Raw genomic sequence first — 20,568 nt, forward strand, 5'->3', positions numbered from 1 at the left:
TTATTATGAATAAGAACTGTTTGTCCTGCTACATATTTTCTGTAAAACTATTATGGGCTTAATAATCCCTTTACAAAATGAAAAGCAATAAAACAGGTACATCACATGCTGGGTTATGCAGACATGATTTCAAAATATAATACATAGGCACATTCAATTTTATAATCTGGAAGCTCTCTGTTAGTGGCATGCATTGTACTGCAGATACCCATATACGCAGAGAGTCTTAAGTAAAGACCCACATTTTATCTCATTACAACTCTTTGCCTCAGACAGTGATTAACAGGTCATGAAATGAAACAATATATTTATCCTTTTCACTTATTTTACATGTAAAATCAAGACAACAGAATATTTGTATCCATAAGCGATGTTAATTTTTAAAAATACCTTAATTAAACAAAAGCATCATAATATCTACTATTTCTCCTCTAATTGACATAATTTGAGACAGGGTCACAGTATGCAGCAATAGCTGCCCTAGAACATTCCATGTAGACCATGGCCTTGAACTTGGAGAGATGCACCTGCCTCTAACCCCTAAATCCTGGGGTTAAAGGCCTGAGCACCTAAATCTGACCCCTAATTCTTCATTATGTTAAGGAACTTTCTTTGTTTTGATTTCTTAATATTATGGACTGTGTCCTCCCTCCTAAGTGATTAAAAAGTGTGGCAAGAAGTGGGAACAATGAGTCTAATTTCCACAATGGAGACTTTCTTCTGTAAAACTGATATTTAAATAAGTTAATTAGTGTTAATTATCACTGAATAGTAGCTGTGTGTTTATATCTTTGTGTCATTTAAGGAACTCAACAGTGTGCCTGAAACTACAGAATGTCAGTTGCCATTATCTGTCAAGTGTTGTAGCATGAATCTTAACAGGTCTTATTAATAAAAACAAATCTCGGCTGGGTATTGGGGTGAACACTGGAAGATCAGAGAAGCAGAACAAGCCACAGCCACCTCACCTTGCCAGTTCCTCAGCTGATCCTGTTTCCTCAAACTGGAAGCCTTATCCAAATGGATCTCAGCGGAACTGCATCTTGAAAGTCTGAAAGCTCAACCAGGTTAGTTCCTGGTTTTCATGCCTTATATACCTTTCTGCTTTTTGTCCTCACTTCCTGGGATTAAAGGCAGGCATGAATCACCATGCTTGGCTGTATCCTTGAACACACAGAGATCCAGGTTGATCTCTGCCTCTGGAATGCTAGGATTAAAGGCATGTGTGCTACCACTGCCTATCCTCTATGTTTAATGTTGTGGCTGTTCTGTTTTCTGACCCCAGATAAGTTTATTACCATACACAATATTTTGGGGAACACAATACTAACACAAAGTATTCTATGACAAAACCAACGGTTTGATGAGGTAACAATGAAATTCATATGGACACTTTAAATTGTTTTACAGTTTTGAATTGTTTTCACAAATTCTATTCCCTCTATACTTTTCACCATATTTAGGGTGCTCTTGTTATTAATTCTGATGCTTTTATCCTTAAGTTTATATTTATAGGGCTTTTTTTCTTGACCTCTGTGAATCATATTTTTTTCTTTAATTTTCTGCCTTTTCTTATGTGATGTGTTTCTCTAGACCTCCCTTTTGGACATTTCCTGTTTATTTAAATGACTCTTACTCCATGAGGAATACTGTATCACAAACTAGCATCCCCACATATGATAAATTCTTCAGCATGTTTCTTATCTTAGAACAGACTGTAGATAAGAATATTACATTTACATAAGTTAAATTCTGGACCTATTCGGTTTTTGAACATGATAAGATGTTAAGATCATAGATTTCAGTAAAATTCTTCAAAAATTTTTCATGCAAACCATTATTGCTCATCAAGAAGCACTGACATTTTGTTTTAACATTTAATTTTCATCTTAGAACTATAACCCAAATCAAGGGATATCACCATATTTTTCTATATCTAATATATATATATATATATATATATTATATATATATATATATATATATATATATAAAGAATAGGTTATATATTTTTATATATATATATATATATATAAAGAATAGGTTTGTGTTTATCCATTAGCTCTGAACATTTTATGATTTCATGTTTTTGTAGCAGAATTTGGTATATTTTATAACCTTTCTACACTGGTTTAGAGTCCCAAACAATTTGTAATTATTTTAGATCAGCAAATTTTTATTTTTCTTAATTTATCAAATATCTTTACAGTTCTATTGATCTACAGAGACATTTTCTTCTTCCAACAATTTTCACTGTACTTATGAATATTTTTATATTACTTTTAATAGCTATTATGGTCAGGGATAAGGTAGGGATTTCTGTACTCTAATGTCTGTAAAAAAGACATCACTAGTATGATATATATTGTATTTACCAACATAAAAATAATCAGATTAAAAAAATGCTAGTGAACACAATAATTCCTATAATATAGGGGCAGTTTTTAGATTTCATAAAAAGTATTAACAGAGAATTTATCTAACTGTTCAGTCTTTGATAAATGAGTAGAATTCAGATAAGCAGAGAGAGCAAGATAGGATATCCTAGCCCTACTTCAAAGAGGAAAAGGCTTAAAATCATCTTGAAATCTGTTCCCTGAAAAAGCAGATCTGGTTTTAATATACAGATTGCCTAGTAATATCCATAGTGTAAATTCAGTTTGATATTTAAAGCTAATTTGTCATAGTGAATTTAAACATTTTACCTTGTATGTTAATGGCACTTAGTTTTCATAACCCTGTTCTATATGATTCATGAAATGCTTCTCTGTGGAATATAAAGTGAACTTGAACATTTATACCATCCATATTGAGAAATTATTAATATCTTAATGTATCAATATAGAATTATAATTTTTGTGATCCATTATTAATCTATGAATTAAATTATCCAACATAAAAGTGTTCACTGGTACTGAGGTTGTACATTAATATGAGGTTTCCACACAGGAGATTCTCACAGAGACAGTAAAGTTCTGGAGCAGGGCTTCAGTCTTCAGCATACAATACATCCCCAAGTCGTAAGAAAATAGGGCTGATATTTGCCTTCATGCTAAATTTAATCTCCGCTGGGAAAACAGAGGTCTATGGAAGTTCTTGTAACTTGTTTAAACCCCTTCAGATTTATTGAGATTTTGAATTGTATCATGCTTACAGGTCATAGCACAAATGAAAATGAAAGCCGAGTGTCGAGAATTAGACCTTTCCTGAGTCACTTTAAAAGTGAAGTATAAATTAAAAACAGAGAACTGCTTTAGTACATCAAAAGGCTTTAAAACATTAACGTGTTCAGCCCTCGACTTTGTCCAAAGTACTCTATATAAAGGAGAATTAAAACAAGATAGTTATGAGGCTTGTAGTGAGAGAGTAAATGCTCAGGGAAATCAAGAAAAAAGTATGCCTGTGAGTAGATTGCTGAGGACAGCACTCATTTTGGATCGATTTTAAAAGTTTAGTACCATTGTACAGCCTTTTCTTTGATATAGTCAGAACTTTCAGTCACGGTCAATTGCTACCACAGATTCAATTATCGCCAGCTCCATTTTCATTTCTTCTTTTCACTGTTGAGAAGAAAGTCTAGCTGTCAAGCTGACCTGTCCTGTTCTTGACCAGCAGGAACTGGCCTCTCAAGATTATTAAACCCATCTTTCATTTATAAATATCTCAAATATGACTTTCAACCTAAAAGAAGGGTTTGTATCCTGTACTTCATCCCTGGCACAGAAGTGATTTCCACTGAACACAGCTACATACAGAATTCTCATAAAGATTTGAGTGGATGCTAATATTCACATATGCCTTCACTCTTTCCTTATAAATCAATCCTTCTTTCTTTCATCAATGCATATGGGTGACATTTCAAAGCTTTGTGCGTAAACTATAAACCAGAATTTAAACTTTAGGCTTTGTAAATGATTTATGGATCATAAGGCAGAGTAACTGCAGAGGGTTTCAGTGGGGCCAGACTTGTACAGTTCAGGATAAACAGGTGCAGTTGCTCCCTCACAGATTGGTTTCATTGCTTTAACCTTTAAAAAGTCATTTTGTAATATTTCAACATGCTTTTTCTGCTTGAGGAAAAATTTTAATCATGTTACTAGGTCATAACATTCAAAATACACTTTCCCTTGTGTGATTTATAATATTGTGCATACCTATATTGTGTGATTTATTAGAGAAGATAGAATATTTTATGCAAGTTATACAATTTCTTTCCTAAATCTTGAATGAGCATACAAATTGATTTTTGAGAACAGATAAGTTGCCAATTACATCTTCCTGACATTTTCAAAGGCATCACTCACCTTCCATCTCAAGCTGTCACTCTAATAATCATGCCCTTTTAACCTCATGCGGAGATACTAGAGAAGGCTCAAGTATCATTTTCTTTTCAGTTTGATTTTATTCCAAGTTTCCCACTTGTTGTTATCACTGTTGTTACCCTTACCATCAAAAAATAATTTTACACTGAGGTATTTTGCATAATGGAAAATTACAACAGATTAAGAATGTGTGAGTAATAGTCTTATTATTCTTGTTAATGACACACAGCTAGACACTATGCACTAGCATCACAATTCTGTAAGTGAAAGGCTGAGGTCAAAATCTGCTGATGGCACCTTGCTGACTGAGTACATGCCTGCTCAGGATATCTCATGGCACTATATGCAATTCTACATCACTTCTGGCCTCTTTTCCATTTTTTAAAGGATACTAGGAAGCAATCACCCGTGCTTTCTGCAAAAGACTTTAGAGAACCCTAATCACCTCCAAAGGTGCCTGCCTTTAACTGCTATCATGAGATGAAAATTCCATCTTAACATTTGATAAGAGGGATGATGTTTTAACATGTGGAAGCTTGGAGAACATACTGAAGTCACATAAGTCACATCCAAACCACTGCACTATCTTTTGAGCCACTGTCTTCCATTATTTTTCTTTGTGATCACTTTCACACTGGGATAAGAAAGACTCTAGCAGGATTTGATGGTTATGACAAATTGCTAAAAATTTCATGCAAATGTTTATAAATAATTGAATTGTTCTCAAACTATTCCAAATTTCAAGTTACTGTTAACACTAAACACTGTATCACAATAGATAATTCAACAATTTTGCTAAGTCTTCTTTGGAAGTATAATTAAAAACATAAATTCTTAAAATGAGCAGATAAGAGGCTTTTATATGTCCACTGTTCTACAACCTCAAGAAACAGTGTCTTATCTCCACAGATCCATTCCCAGAGTCCCCAGAAGGAGCTGTAACCTGTCGGACTCTGAACTGTTAGAACAGCAGAGCCACTGAACTGCAGAACAGGAAGACAATATACTGCTTTAAGCAGCTTGTTTGTGGGGATTTGTCATGGCAGAACAGAGGTAGAAAACTGGTATAGCTAGCCCAGTGAAAATTTCAGAATAATGCTCAATTTTTCTGGGAGTTAGATGAATAACACATCAAAAATTTTGCATAATAGTAAAATGTGTTTAAATTGTAAAGTAATGATGCAAAAATATGTAAATGGAAGCTGGCAATGAATGAAATAGAAAAAAGAAAAAGATGCAGGCTCACTCATTGGGCTTGAATTTTTCAGCCTGATGCTTTAAATGCTGGAGTGAGACGGTCAGCTCTTCACTAGATAAGCATCTAGAGTCCATGTAGATATATCGGGGAAAAGCAAGGCTAAGGTAAGAGATGCCAACTGAAACACTTGCATAATCCAGATAAGAACAGTGTGCCCTTGCTCCAAGTAATAGATAAAAGTAAAGGGCAGCAGAAGAAGATTTAGTAACTATAATTGAAACTCTGTCCGGGCATAGGCTTTCAAAATGAATGACTGACCCACACTGATCCTTGCATTTCTTGTTTGACTGAATTAACATGGAAAAGCTTAGGGAACACACTGAAGTCGCATCCAAACCACAACAGGAGAAGCATTATCTTTTGAGCCACTGTGTTCCACACATCACTGAAATACACACTAGTGTCAGTTATCAGTGTTTAGTTGGAGACTAAACACTGCACCTCAAGAAATGGACCATATCTGAGACGGAACAACAGGGACAACTGTCAGGGTCTCTTCAGTGGTTGCTTAGTTAGCCGCTTCCATGAGAGTGAATGCAATTAAGCTGGAGGTAATTGCAGGAGAATGAGCACACTGTATGTGGAACAGAGACAGAAGAGTATTGGCTGTATAATATTTGAATTCATAAATTTAGTTAGTTATATATTTTCAGCTATATCTATTACTTTTATTTTAATTTAAATGTTTTACTAAAATAGAATTACCTTATTTCTCACCTCCCCTTTCATTTTCTCCTTCCAACACTTGCCATGCTCCAAATCCTCTAAAATACACGGGCTCCTTTTCTTTCCTTTAACTGTTTTACACACACACACACACACACACACACACACACACACACACACATATATATATATATATATATTACATGCATATGAAGTATAAATACACAAATGCATAAATACAACCTCCTGAGACCATTCAACATTTATTGAATATTTGTGATTTCAAGGCTGACCACTTAGTATTGGTTAGACACCAGAGTTATATAACAATGGATTTCACTGATACTGAATATGGCACCAAAATTCAGAGATATCATGTCTAAAAAGAGAAAAGAGAGTTGCACTATAGTTCAATGAGTAAATGGTGAGGAATATAAAAGGTAACACCCTCCATCTAAAAGTTGTGTGGGTGGAGATCATCATGTTAAACAAAGTAGACAATAGTCAGAAAGACAAATATCCCACATTTTCCCTGCCAGGCCTAATCTTGATTTAAAGTAGAAATAAACACATGAAAATAGCAGAGGAACTTCTATGAGGAGGACCAACATTAGGGAACAGGGGACATAAGAGAGGATAATGCAGGCTGAATACAACAAATTATACTCTGTACATACATAAAAATATTACAGAAATAGTCCTGCAAAAAAAAAAGGCCCATGGTTTAAAGCAATGGATGTATGTGTTAGTTATCTTTCCGTTGCTCTGATAAAACATATGAATAAGGCAATTTATAGGAGAAGAATTTTATTAGAGCTTATTATTCCAGAGAGCTAAGAGTTCAAAATGGCTGGGGAAGAACAGGCATGGTGGTCGGCAGGACAGCTGTAATAACAAGCAGAGTGCCCCCATCTTGAGCTGCAATCACAGAGTAGAGAAAGCAACTAGAAATAGTCTCTTAAAGGCCACCTTTAGTGATGTGATTCCTTTTTTTTTTTTTTTTTTTTTTTTTTTTTTTTGGTTTTTTGAGACAGGGTTTCTCTGTGTAGCTTTGCTCCTTTCCTGGATCTCGCTCTGTAGACCAGGCTGGCCTCGAACTCACAAAGATCCACCTGCCTCTGCCTCCCAAGTGCTAGGATTAAAGGCGTGCGCCACCACTGCCCAGTGTGATGTGATTCCTTTAAGAAGGCCACACCTCCTAAACCTCTACAAATGATGCCAATAATTCAAATACACTAACCTATGACAGAGATTTTCATTCAAAACACCAAAATGTTCTTACAGAGAATCTCAGTTCAATTCCCAGTATCATTTGGCTCCTATACCACTGAAATCCCATCTCCAGGGAATTGGATGCCCTACTCTAGCTTCCATGAGTATCCCATACACATGTAAATGGATGGACCCTTACAAACACATAGGCACAGACAAATATCCAAACACACTCACACACACACACACACACACACACACACACACACACACACTCACATACACACACAAATAAAAATAAAAATAAAAATAAATATTTGAAATTTCAAGTGAAGTCCATTATTTGTACAATAAATATATACACAGACAAAAGCCATAGTATGGTTTGTAACTAGTAAATAATGGAGGGGAAAGAAATTGTCCAGCTTGGAATAGTGACCTACATAATGAAGCAGACATGTTACCACTAACTGAAATAAGTATTCAAACCAAATATCACTTTCTATGCAGGTAGATGACTTTGCCCAACATAATTTAGATATACCTGTGTCAAAGGTATTTTGAAGGACAGTTCTATCTCACATCTTTATATAGAATTCTATGAGCAGGTAAGAATACAAGGGTTAAAGGGGTTTGATTGGGATCTACAGTTTGGGAAACATCCTTGTGAGACATTTGATCCTTTTGTGAGGTATAAAAGCCACATGTGGTTAACAGATATTCTCTTTTAATGTACCATAAGATGGGCTGGTTTGACTATATTTAGTGGTTAATCTATTTTGAGCCATCAAATTTGAATATTCATTAAAACATGTCAACAAGATAAATTGCAAATAGATAAGAAGTCAATTTGAAGGAGTGTTAATAAACAGCTTACACTGGTAAAAAATAACACAATAAAATGTATTAAATTAAGCTTAGCTACAATTCAAATTGTTACTAAGAATTTTAACATTACTTCTCAAGTTACTTCTATGTTCCACAAGTAGCTTCAGAAGTAATGTATGTAGTCTTAACTACTTAGTTTTCTATCCTTGCTTGGAATCAGTATTAATATCTACAGTACATGATGCCTTTAGGAAGAAATTTTTATCATTACAGGCTATCTTTATGCAGGAAACACTCAGGTTTATGCCTCTCTATTTGATAATTTAGCGTTGGCAGCAGATGATGTGATTTTGCGTCTATCTACAGTGAATAATCGAATGTCAAAAATGTTTTAAATTAAATTCTGACAAAGATGAAATGGTTTGTGGGGAATCTAAATATTTACTGAGTTCTTTGTCTTCCTTTCAAGGCCTCTTAATGATTGCAGGCTTATATTTGCTGTTGCAAAAAGAGTCTGTGTGCCATTTAGGATTCTATGGAGGAGCTCCAGCTCCTTCACATCTGTTCTTCTGTTTTCTTTCAACAGCTTTAGTGTATTGTAATTGCAAAGTAAAGGAGCATCAGTGAAAGCTTCTGGCAGGATAGAATAATTAGTATGAAGTACATTTTATTTCTGTTATGTTAACAGTTAGACATAGAAATCTGAGCTGAGCAGTGACTCTAAACTGCTTTATGTAAAGCAGATTTTGAAATCATAGACCTTTGATATATTGAAAAGTTAATTAAGTAACACGAAAAAATGTATGCAGTAATCTTGTATATCATCCCATTTAACTTCTCCTATAATTAGATTCGGTATAGAGCATAAGGGGTTAAATGAAGGGGAATAAATGTTTGTTGAGACAGATATTGGTTTAAAAATAAGACATAAATTATTGATTAAGATGGAGTTGGGTTTAAATTGCAATTCTATTACTAGATGCTTATGTGATCCTAGGCAAGTTATGAAGCAATGAGCATATATTTTCTTCTCTGTAATTTAGGAAATTCATCATGTGTAGTAATTTAACTGATAAATACTTACTGTATTGTATTATATGATGATTTTGATATCTGCATAGAATATAAGTTAGGAAACAGAATAGAGTCATCTGTCATGATAGATCATAACTTCTAGTGGATATAATAGGCAAGTATGTGAAATACATTGCATAATAAACAATTAGAGATTGCTTAAAATAACTCATTGAGGTGAATTACTGTGTGTACATCACGTAGTCATGCAGAATTATCAGATGGTGCATATATACAAGACTGTATTCATTCTAATAATTATAGGCAGGTGGGTAGATCCGCTGTCTAGTCACTAATAGTAATGAAACAGTAAAGTTTCCCTTTTCCTTTTTAACTGTTAATCTAAATGATCTTGGAATAGTAGCTCAAATTTCTTGTTTTTCACAAACCTAGATTTATTGCTTCTGTTAAACTAGAACTTAAATTATGATATAAAGGAAGGTTATGGTCTTTTATTTATGAAAAATATTTTCATATCTCATATTCTAGTTATAGTTTTCCCTGCCCCAAATCCCCCCGATCCTCCTCCTCTCCCCTCCATCTCAACTCCATGCCCTTTCTCTCTCTCTCTCTCTCTTTAGAAAACAACCAAACAAGAAAACAACAACAAATACATAATTAACAAAAAAGGAGAAATACTAAAAATATACACAAACTTACAAAACCCAATAGTCTTCTTAATTAATGAAATATAAGGAAAGGTATGTCTGTGACATAAGAAATGTGATTGCAACCAAAATCTCAAATATTTGTAACTAACAAATATAATTATTCTATTAATTTTACTTTTTGCAGACAAGAATGTTCAAGAAATATGTTTGACTCTTTGCTCTTTATCTTCTTCTATTAAAATCATCTCTCTAATTCAGTTGAGGCTACTTTTACTGAAAGTGCCTCTGTGATCTTTACCACAGTATGTTGGGTGTTGTTATATAGGAAGTTTACTGATTTTTGTAACTTGATTTTGTTTATAGCCACCTTGCTGACATTGATAATCATTTCTAAAAGTTTTTCTTTGCATCTCTTGTGTGAAATATCACATCATATCTTCCTATTTGTATTTCTTTAATTTACTTCTTTCTTACATCTCTAGCTAGTACATTGAAGAATATATTGAAAAGAAACTGAGATAGTAGACATCCTTGACTCTATCCTGATTTCAAGGGCATGACTTCAACTTTTTGTCCATTTATGATGATATTGGCTGTAGCTTTGTCATATGGATTCTTTCATAATTTGGGGATATATATAGCCTCTAGTCTTCCTCTAGGACTTTTGTTCATAAAAAAAATGTTAGAATTTTTTTCAAAGACTTTTATGCATCTAATGAGATGATCATGTGATTTTTGTCTTTAAGCTCATTTTTATGATTTGTTACATATATTTACATGTATATTGAATCATCCTTCTATCTCTGTGATAAAGCCAATTTGATTCTAGTGGATAATTGTGGCATGTGCCTATATTCAGTTTGTATTTTATTGAGATAACCTGAATCCAAAGAAAAACGTCCCATGTTCTCTTTCATATGTAGATTCTAGTTTTGACACTAGATATGTGTTTTCAAATTATAGTAAGTAGAGAAGGCAGAACATTACTAAGCAATAATGACAAGTCAAGGAAATGTGGGTAGAATTCAGATAGTATGAAGAAGAAAGACAAATAAAATAAGAAGTCCTAAATAAAGTGAGTCATATAAGGAAAAGCCATAGTAAACACAGAGGGCATAACTGGTACTTTTTATATAATGTGTGTGTGTGTGTGTGTGTGTGTGTGTGTGTGTGTGTGTGTGTGGTGTTGAGAGTGAGACAGAGGCAGAGGCAGAAAAAGAGAGTTTAAATGACATCATTCTATTACAGGATACAATGCATCTCCTATGTTATATACAGCATTGAATAAAAAGCACAGTGCCATTATGTGTTACATACCTTTTTGGAGTTGAATATAACTGGGTTTCCATGAACACTCTTCAAACATCACAAGCTCTTGTCATTGTTTCCAGTTACCCTGTAGAACTTGATGGTAAGTCCCTATTGCTGAGGATACTACATACCTGAGACGTGAAGAAATCAAGCTGACCTGGAAGTTTCCTTCCTACTCAGAAGCCTTCATAGGGCTGTGAGGTCTTACTCCATCTGTAGGAGAGAGAAATCCTGAAGAGTCTTACCCAACTGTGAATCTCCAAGCTAAAATATTAACCTACCTGACAAGATATGGCCACTGATACAGTAATGGCATGAATGTAATGGGAATAACCTGTTGTTTTCTAATTCAGTGATTCTCAACTTCCTGATGCTGCAAGCCTTTAATACAATTCCTCATGTTGTGATGATCCCCCAATCATAAAATCCTTTTTGTTGCTACTTCATAACTGTAATTTTGCTATTGTTATGAATAGCATTATAAATATCTGTGTTTTCTGATGGTGTCAGTCAGCCCTGTGAAAGAGTCAAGATAGCGACCTGTATTTTGAGAACCTTTGTTCAAATTGGACAAGATAGAATTCTCCACAAGACAGAATTCATAGCTGGACCTATTTACTGTGCCTGAAACTCATGGCTGGTGGGACTAGAGAAACAGATACTATTATTCTGATAAATTGACGTAGCTCTAGAAAAACTAATTTAAAATAAACAACAATAGACAGCTAATGTGAGTTTCTCATGTATTCTGTGCTTGTATTTGTTAGCCTCAGATGTTGTCCCTTCTCAAAAATATTCTTGTGAGATTTTCAGTCTAAGGAAGACCTAGTCGGAGTTCTAAGGATAGACATTCAGGGTCCATTAAGGACCTACATGGACACAGAATGAGAAGCCACCATTAGGTAGACAGTATAATTAGAGTTCAGATAACTGTAGGGTGATGACCTTTAGTATAATAGCTGGATGCAAATAATTTTTCATTAAAAGTCTCATTGAAGCTAGAGCTTCTAAACTGTGAACTCTGATGTTAAAGCTACAGAAGGTATAAAGCTTTATAATCATACCATTAGTGTGGGCGCTTCAACAGCACAGATCCATCTATCTATGGCTTTATTATTTTCAGAAAAGTCAAAAAATTACAAACAACTGCTAGAGAACATGAAGACAAGCAGCAGCCTTCAGTATGGAAAACAGACAAATGGATGGGACAAATTAATGGTAATCTATAGTCATTTTCGATGAGCCATCTGAACTCTTCTTCTTGGGATGTTGCTGTCACAAGACCACTCTAATGTCCTCATGAACTATGAAATATAAATGACTCAACAAGGTACAAGTGACTCAAAATTAGGAGTATCGGTGATTTAAAGACTGATGCATCACCAAAATACCCATCATGGGAGATGATGCATGAAAACTGGATCCCTGGATGTTCCTGAACAATTTGCAAGCAGTTCTACTATAGTCTACACTCTACACACCCTTCACTGTTTCTGTAGCATTGGTGAAGATCCTTGTAAATCTTATAACAATAACAAATTCTGGTGTAGATGTGGGAAAAGAGAAACCTTACACACTGTTGTTGAGTATATAAATATATATATATATATATGTATATATATTTATGATACGATATATATGTGATATATATTTATACATAAACAATTTTGTACATTAGTACTGTATTTTCATCATTTTTACCTCTCAACCTCCCTTTCTAACTACATTTTTATTTCCCCAACTAGCTCTCAATTTTCTGGCCTATTTTTATTTATTATTTTTATAGACATATACATACACATGCATGTGTGCATGTGTGTGTGCGTGACAGAGAAAGAGAGAGAGAGAGAAAGAGAGAGAGAGAGAGAGAGAGAGAGAGAGAGAGAGAGAGAGAGAGAGAGAGCTGCTAAGCCCATTCAGTTTTTCTTGTATGCGCATATGTTAAGAGTTGACCATTAAGAATTGGATAACTTATCAGGGTCCTCATTCATGGAGAAGAACAATTTTTCTTAGAAGTAGTTAATTCTGTGTAGGTCTTAATCTAGAGGTAGGGCCTTGTGATATTATCTCTATACACATTAGAGTGTCAATTGGTGTTCTTATTGTTTAGGCCTGTTTAGGTAACAATTGTTGATATTGCAGCTTCCTGTCATATATAGAAAACCATTTCTCACAGCAAATGACCTGGTCCTCTGATTCTTGGAATATCTTTTTTAAATCTTCTTTTCTCCAATATTCCTTGTGCCCTAAGTGTAGTGGTTTTGTTATAGAAGTATCAACTTGGGATGGACATTCTGCAGTTAGTTGTTCTTTGCATTTTGAAACAGTTGTAGATTTCCTTTTTTTTAATGGAGATATTCTTTATTTTATTTGTGAAGAGTTCAATCTAACTTTCTTTTTTAAAATAATTTTTATTACTAAGAAATTTTCTGTTCATTTTACATACCAAACACAGGTGCCTCTCTCCTCCCTCCTCCAGCCTCCCAGCCTTCCCCTCAACCCATCGCCCATTCTCACCTTCTCCAAGGAAAGGACTCCCATGGGGAGTAAATAGAGCCTGGTACACTCACTTGAGGCAGGTCCAAGCTGCTCCCCTTGAACCAAGGCTGTGTAAGGTGTCCCACCATAGGCACTGGGCTCCAAAAAGCCCACTCATGCAGCAGGGATGGATCCTGATCCCACTGCAAAGGACCACTTAAGAAGGTCAAACTAAACAACTGTCTGACCTATGCAGAGGGCCTAGTTGTAGATTTTTATAATGATCTATATTGCACAAAGAAGCTTCTTTGATGAGAGATGAAAATTACACTAATATGTGCATATAAGCATGTCTTTAGTATGCATTTGGGGATTACACTGGTTTAGGAAAGTGACAGCTGTAGGTTCTTTAGGGCTCATGACATTATCAACCACAGGTAGATGGCTAAGCTTACAATACCAGGCATGAACGCCTTTTTTCACAGTGGGTCTTAAGTTAAATTAGACAATTATTGGTTACCCTCAAGATGACCATGTGATTATTGCACACTATTGTGTGTATTTTGACAGATCAGTTGTTGTATATTTGGGGCTTTACATCTGGGTAGGACTATTAGTTATTTTTCTCACTTGGCAGCTTGCATAACACCTTCAGATATCAAGGGAAATGATTAAATGTTATTCTTTTTAACATTCTAAAAATTCCATAGCATTTTAAAATTTAAAAAGTAAGCTAAAAGTAGATCTACCATACGGATTAACTATACCTTGGCATATATCCCAATGACTCAATATCCCTACAAAGATACTTCATCAATCATGTTCACTCCTATTCTAATCTCAATAATGTAGGCCTAGAAACCATTGAAATAGTCTTTAACAGAAAAGTAGGTGATGAGAATATAGCATATATACACAATGGAATTCCACTTAGCTGAAATGTTAATATAAAAGTAGAATATTTTCAGATAAAAAAGACTGCAAATTAGCGTAGCCATTCTGGAAAACAGTCTGGAAAGTTCTAAAATATCTAGAACTAGATTCATCATATCACCTAGCTACATAACCACTGGGCATTCAACTAAAGTTCTTTATATTATATTACAGAGATAATGGGTCATTCATGTTTATTGTAGATCAACTTAAATAGTCAGAAAATGGAAACAACCAAGTTGTTTATCAATTGCTGAATGGAGAGAGTCGATGTGGTTTGTATAAAAAATAGAGTATTTATGTAACTAGAAAAAATATACTGAATGAGCCACTCAAGCCCAGAGATATAAAATCCAAATATTCTATCTCATAAGTACATTGTACTTATATTTTTTCATATATTTAACCTGAAATACATGAGTGACCCAAACATGCAGGAATAACAGCCCCAAATGGCAAGATGTCAAGTAAAAGGTTTGGAAAAGAGAGAGAAAAAAGAAGAAAGCAATAGCTGATACCACAAAGTTTAGCAAAAACTGAACACTTAATGCCAAGCAAGTCCATTAAGAAGTGCAATAACATATATATATATATATATATTTTTAGGAAGATAAACAAACAAGGTCAGTAGAAAGCTAAGACAGAAAATGTTGGCAAAGAGAACACAGAGTGCTGCCTTCCATGGGTCAAGTTCAGAGCAATGGTCAAACCTTTTCTAATCTGAATGTGAATGTCTGTGAATGGTTGACATTTGGCTGAAATCAGTGTGTGCAGAAAGGGCAGCTTCTTAGTCTTGGCTGTTGACTTTATATGCAAAAACTATACTTTAGGGCTTTCTCATTTAAGACGAGTGCACCCAGAGTCAGCTCCACTACAGAGATATCCTACTGTGATAAGCTAACATGTCACCCCCTCCTTCATGCTGTATATAGGTGCTCTACATAACAAATGTTCTGAGTTTCTGGGATGCCACTGTTATGTCTCCATCACATCATACTGCTTCACTGATCCCAGAATTTTTGTACATGCACTTAATTTCTCTATTCCTAAGTGTCCTAGCAACATCAATCGCTAAACTCTACAAAGAAGGCAAAGCAGGTTGCTTGGGTAGAAAAAAAGTAGTAGTATCATCCACGTGAACTCTGAATGTTACCATTCTGACCCTTGGTAAGTTATGCCTATTGGTGTCAGAGTGGCATGGTAGTTATGAGGAAAACTAATCATTTTCTTATGGGCTATGAGGCTTAACCCACAGGAAGGATTTTATGCGTGATTCTGTGAACCTAATCAAAAATTCATGACTGGGATTATCATAGTTTATAGGGGAGAAACTATTAATTTTAAAAGTGTTTCTTCTGTCAAATTGCATTCTAAATATGTATGTTAATAATCAGAGATTTACTCTACTTTCAGACTTTGGCCAGAGAAGCTTTTTTCTGCAGAGATTAGTGGTTAATACAAAGACACATAACTGATCAAAGCACTGAGTACAAATAACATTGAGAACTCAGGTGTAGAAGAGTCATAAATATCAGCCTTCTACCATCCAAGGCACAGAAAGTCTCATAGACCAGAGGATGGAAATAATGTAACAGAGGATGTAGGGAAGAACTATGAGATGCTGACTTCTAAATGTGACATAGTGACTACATGTATCAATCAACAGTGGTTATGATTACCTGAACAAGACCAGTAAAACATCAAGCCATTCAAGATTCTAGTACAGATGTGGCATGAACACACATGCCCCTCCCTATGGGAACATGAATTGATAGTTGATGACTGAAGAGCAAGGGAAACTCTCTCTCTCTTTTGGATATGTAGCTACTGAGAATTTGCTCATTCTCCAGTGGGTATGTGCATTGATTGGTTCAATCTTTTCCTCAACCAAATAATGTTTTTTAACTTTTTTAAAATTAAATGTGTTCTTTGTTATATTCATATATGAATCCAATTAATTCTAATTATTCTTTCCCCCATACACTCCTTTATCTTCTTCCTGTCAATACTAACCCTTTTTTTCCTTAAAAGCCCCTTTTTCATATCCCTGGGCTTTTGTTTAATGCTTCACCCAATAAGTTTCACCAGGACCATCTGTGTGACCTTTGGTTTGCAACTCTCCATTGGAGAGTGGTATACTCACAAGTGTTTACACAACTCAAGCCAAAGACAAAACTATCAGTAGTCAGTCATAGAAAAATGGACTTTTTCATTTCCTCCCCCATCTGTGGATAGCTATAACCATTTTATATACCAATAACAAACAAGTTTAGGAAGAAGTCAGGGAAACAATTTAATTCACAATAGTCAGAAAACAGATGAACACATGCTCTCAGGAAAATCATACACAAGAAGGTAAAGAGATCAACAATGAAAATGTTAAAATGCTAAAGAAAGAATTTGAGAAATACATCAGAAGATGAAAAGGTGTTTCATGCCCATGGTTTTATAGAATTAATATTATGAAAACAGCCATTCTAATTACAATCTCAATTCAACGTTGCTGGCTGTAAACATTTTTTAAAATGCTTACATTTGTATCATCTATCCTGTAGTAAATGAGATCTGTCATCTCATCTATCACTAAATGTATGTGTAAAAGTTTTTAACATGCTATAAATTAAATTCTGTACATCACTGCTTCTTTATGTACAATTCTTTCGACTTTCTAATAAAATATTAGACAAATGTGCATTATAAGCATACTAATTAATCTTGCTGGCTCTATCATCATTTCTTTAATTATGCCAAGAGTATCTTTGCTTAAGAGTTAATATTAAATTTGATAGTATATTGGTTATGAACTTAATTTTATGCTAACACATAAATAATGTTAACTATATTAATATACTTTCTAGTCCACGAGTATGTTTTAGTTTGTATTAACTTTGTTTGATAATTTGTTTTGTTCTGGCTATTGTTAATTTTGTATCTTTTTTGTTTGTTTTGCTTTGGATATGAAAACCAGGATCATGATTCTCCTGTTTCAGCCAAAGTACTGGAATTGCAAGTATATGTTACCATGTCCGACTTTGTTTCCTACCATTTCTCCCTAATCCTGAAATGCCCCCCCATTAAGACATCTCTTTCATTAGTCTCTCCCTCCATCCTGTCCCCAATCTACCCAACCTGATCCCTCATGTTCCCATTCTCTCCACACCCCTTGCCTCCAGTTTACCCAGGAGATCTCTTCTCTTCCCCTTCCCGGGGAAAGCCATTTATCCCTCTTTGGGCCCTCCTTGTTACCTAGCCTCTCTGGGGCTGTGGATTGTAGCCTGTATGTCCTTGACTTTGCAGTAAAATCCACTTACAAGTGAGTACACACCATACTTGTCTTTCTGGGTCTGGGCTACCTCACTCAGGATGATTTATCCTGATGGAATAGTTCCATCCATTTACCTGCAGACTTCATGTTATCATTGCTTTTTACCACTAAATAATACTCCACTGTGTAAATGTACCACATTTTCTTCATCTATTTTTTTTTGGTTGAGGGGCTTCTAGGTTGTTTCCAGGTTCTGGCTATTATGAATAATGCTGCTATGAACATAGTTGAGCAAGTGTCCTTATGGTATGATTGAACATCCTTTGGGTATAAGCTTAATGTTAGTATAGCTGTGTCTTGAGGTAGATCGATTCCCAGTTTTCTAAGAAACTGTCATATCCATTTCCATAGTGACTGTATGTGTTGGCACTACCACCAGCAGTGGAAGACTGTTCCCCTTACTCCACATCCTCTCCAACATAAAGCTGTCATTAGTGTTTATGATCTTTGCTATTCTGACAGATGTAATGATATCTCAGAGGCATTTTGATTTGCATTTCCCTGATGGCTAAGGATGAGGAATAATTCTGTGTATCTCCACCATTTGAGATTCTTCTGTAGAAAATTCTCTGTTTAGATCTGTACCCCATTTTTAACTGGATTTTTTGGTATTTTGATGTATAGTTTCTTGAGTTCTTTATATATTTTGGAGATCATCCCACAGTTGGTTGTGGGGTTGGTAAAGATCTTTTCCCATTCTGTAAGCTGACATTTTGTCTTATTGACAATGTCCTTTGCCTTACAGAAGCTTTTCAGTTTCATGGGGTCCCATTTATTAATTGTCAATCTTAGTGTCTGTGCTACTGGTGTTCTATTTAGGAAGTTGTCTCCTGTGTCAATGTATTCAAGGTTACTTCCTACTTTCTTTTCTGTCGGGGTTCTGTGTAACTGGATTTATGTTGAGTTCATTGATCCACTTAGATTTGAATTTTGTGGAGGGTGAAGGATATGGATCTATTTGCATTCTTCTCCATGCCAACATCCAGTGATGCCAGCACCATTTGTTGAGGATGCTTTCTTTTTTTCCAGTGTATAAATAACTTCTTTCTAAAAAATCAGGTGTTCCTATGTGTGCAGAATTATGTCAGGGGTCTTTGATTCAGTTCCCTTTAGCCACCTGTTTGTTTTTATGCCAATATTATATCTGCAATTCAGTGATAATGTGCTTGTTTAAAATGTGTTCAATCCCCATCACCACAAAAATAAAGAGACAAATAAATCCTACAGAAATTTTTGCATGTGCTTTATCTGTGACTTAATAGGCAGCATCTCAAATTGCCAGTTTAAGGTCCGTGTTTAAAAATGCTTTGGTATTAGCATAGTAAGTTATATATTGGTTTTATTTCTCATTCAACAAAGATGCCCTTTTTTTGTTTCATAATTAAATACCAAAATGCTTTTCTTTTTTGTTGTTGTTTTATGTTGTTGTTGTTTTGTTTGTTTGTTTGTTTGTTTTGAGACAGGGTTTCACTGTGTAGTTTTGGAGCCTATCCTGGAACTCACTCTGTAGCCCAGGCTGGCCTCAAACTCACGGAGATCCACCTTGCTCTGCCTCCTGAGTGCTGGGATTAAAGGCATCTGCCACCACCGCCCAGCCCAAAATGCTTTTCTTGTTATTGAAAATTATCAAAAATACCTTTATATTATTGAGAATTTCAATGGGATATATACATAGTATCTTTTTACTGAGAGAAGTCAAATCTAAAAAACTGTGTGACACGGAATTCTTATTTATGAAACAGTCTTAAAAACATGAGGATGGAATCATATTTACATTGGTTGTCTTTGTTTCAGTTTTATGCTCAAATTTAAATAGTAACATGGTACTTAGATATAAAAAGCTGAAACTGAGGAACTCCAATTTAAGTCTCTTCATGAGTCTCCACATCAGCTTAAATGTTTACTTGTGTGGGATTTGAAGTTACTTTTAAGTCATAATACTTTATAAAATTTTATTTTCTGTAATTATTTCTTATTAATCTTTAACTGAATATATATTTGCATACTCTTTGGAGCATTTTCATTCTTTGTACTTAGTATGAGACACCATTATTCAATAGCATGTACCTCATAGTGACAAGTTTCAGAAAGAACGGATTTAAGAAAACAGAATCCCCAAACCTGACATGTGAAAGAAAAATTCTTTTTTTCCCAACTCATTCTAATATTCCCCCACAACACACTAGTTTTTATGAAGATAAATCTGTTTTATTTCAAGTTGGTTGAATCTATTTAAAATATATATATATATATATATATATATATATATATCATGATAAATAAGACTGTCAACAATTCTATAACACAACTTTTAGGGAAAAGTCTCTAATTTCAAACTATGAATTTGTATTTTTTTTTATTCTTTTTTAAGCTAAGTGACATTTTCTTAGTTCTACTTTGGCTATGGCTTGCTGACGCTTTTTTGTTTTCCTGTTTTTAAACTATTGGACAACAATGTGAAATAATGAATTCACTTGATACCTTAGTTTGAGGTAGAAATTTTGATAATACAGCAGGGTAGAAATGTAGAGAGAAACTGATGTTTAATTT

This window comes from Peromyscus eremicus, chromosome 2 (assembly GCF_949786415.1).
Source record: "Peromyscus eremicus chromosome 2, PerEre_H2_v1, whole genome shotgun sequence".
NCBI lineage: Eukaryota > Metazoa > Chordata > Mammalia > Rodentia > Cricetidae > Peromyscus > Peromyscus eremicus.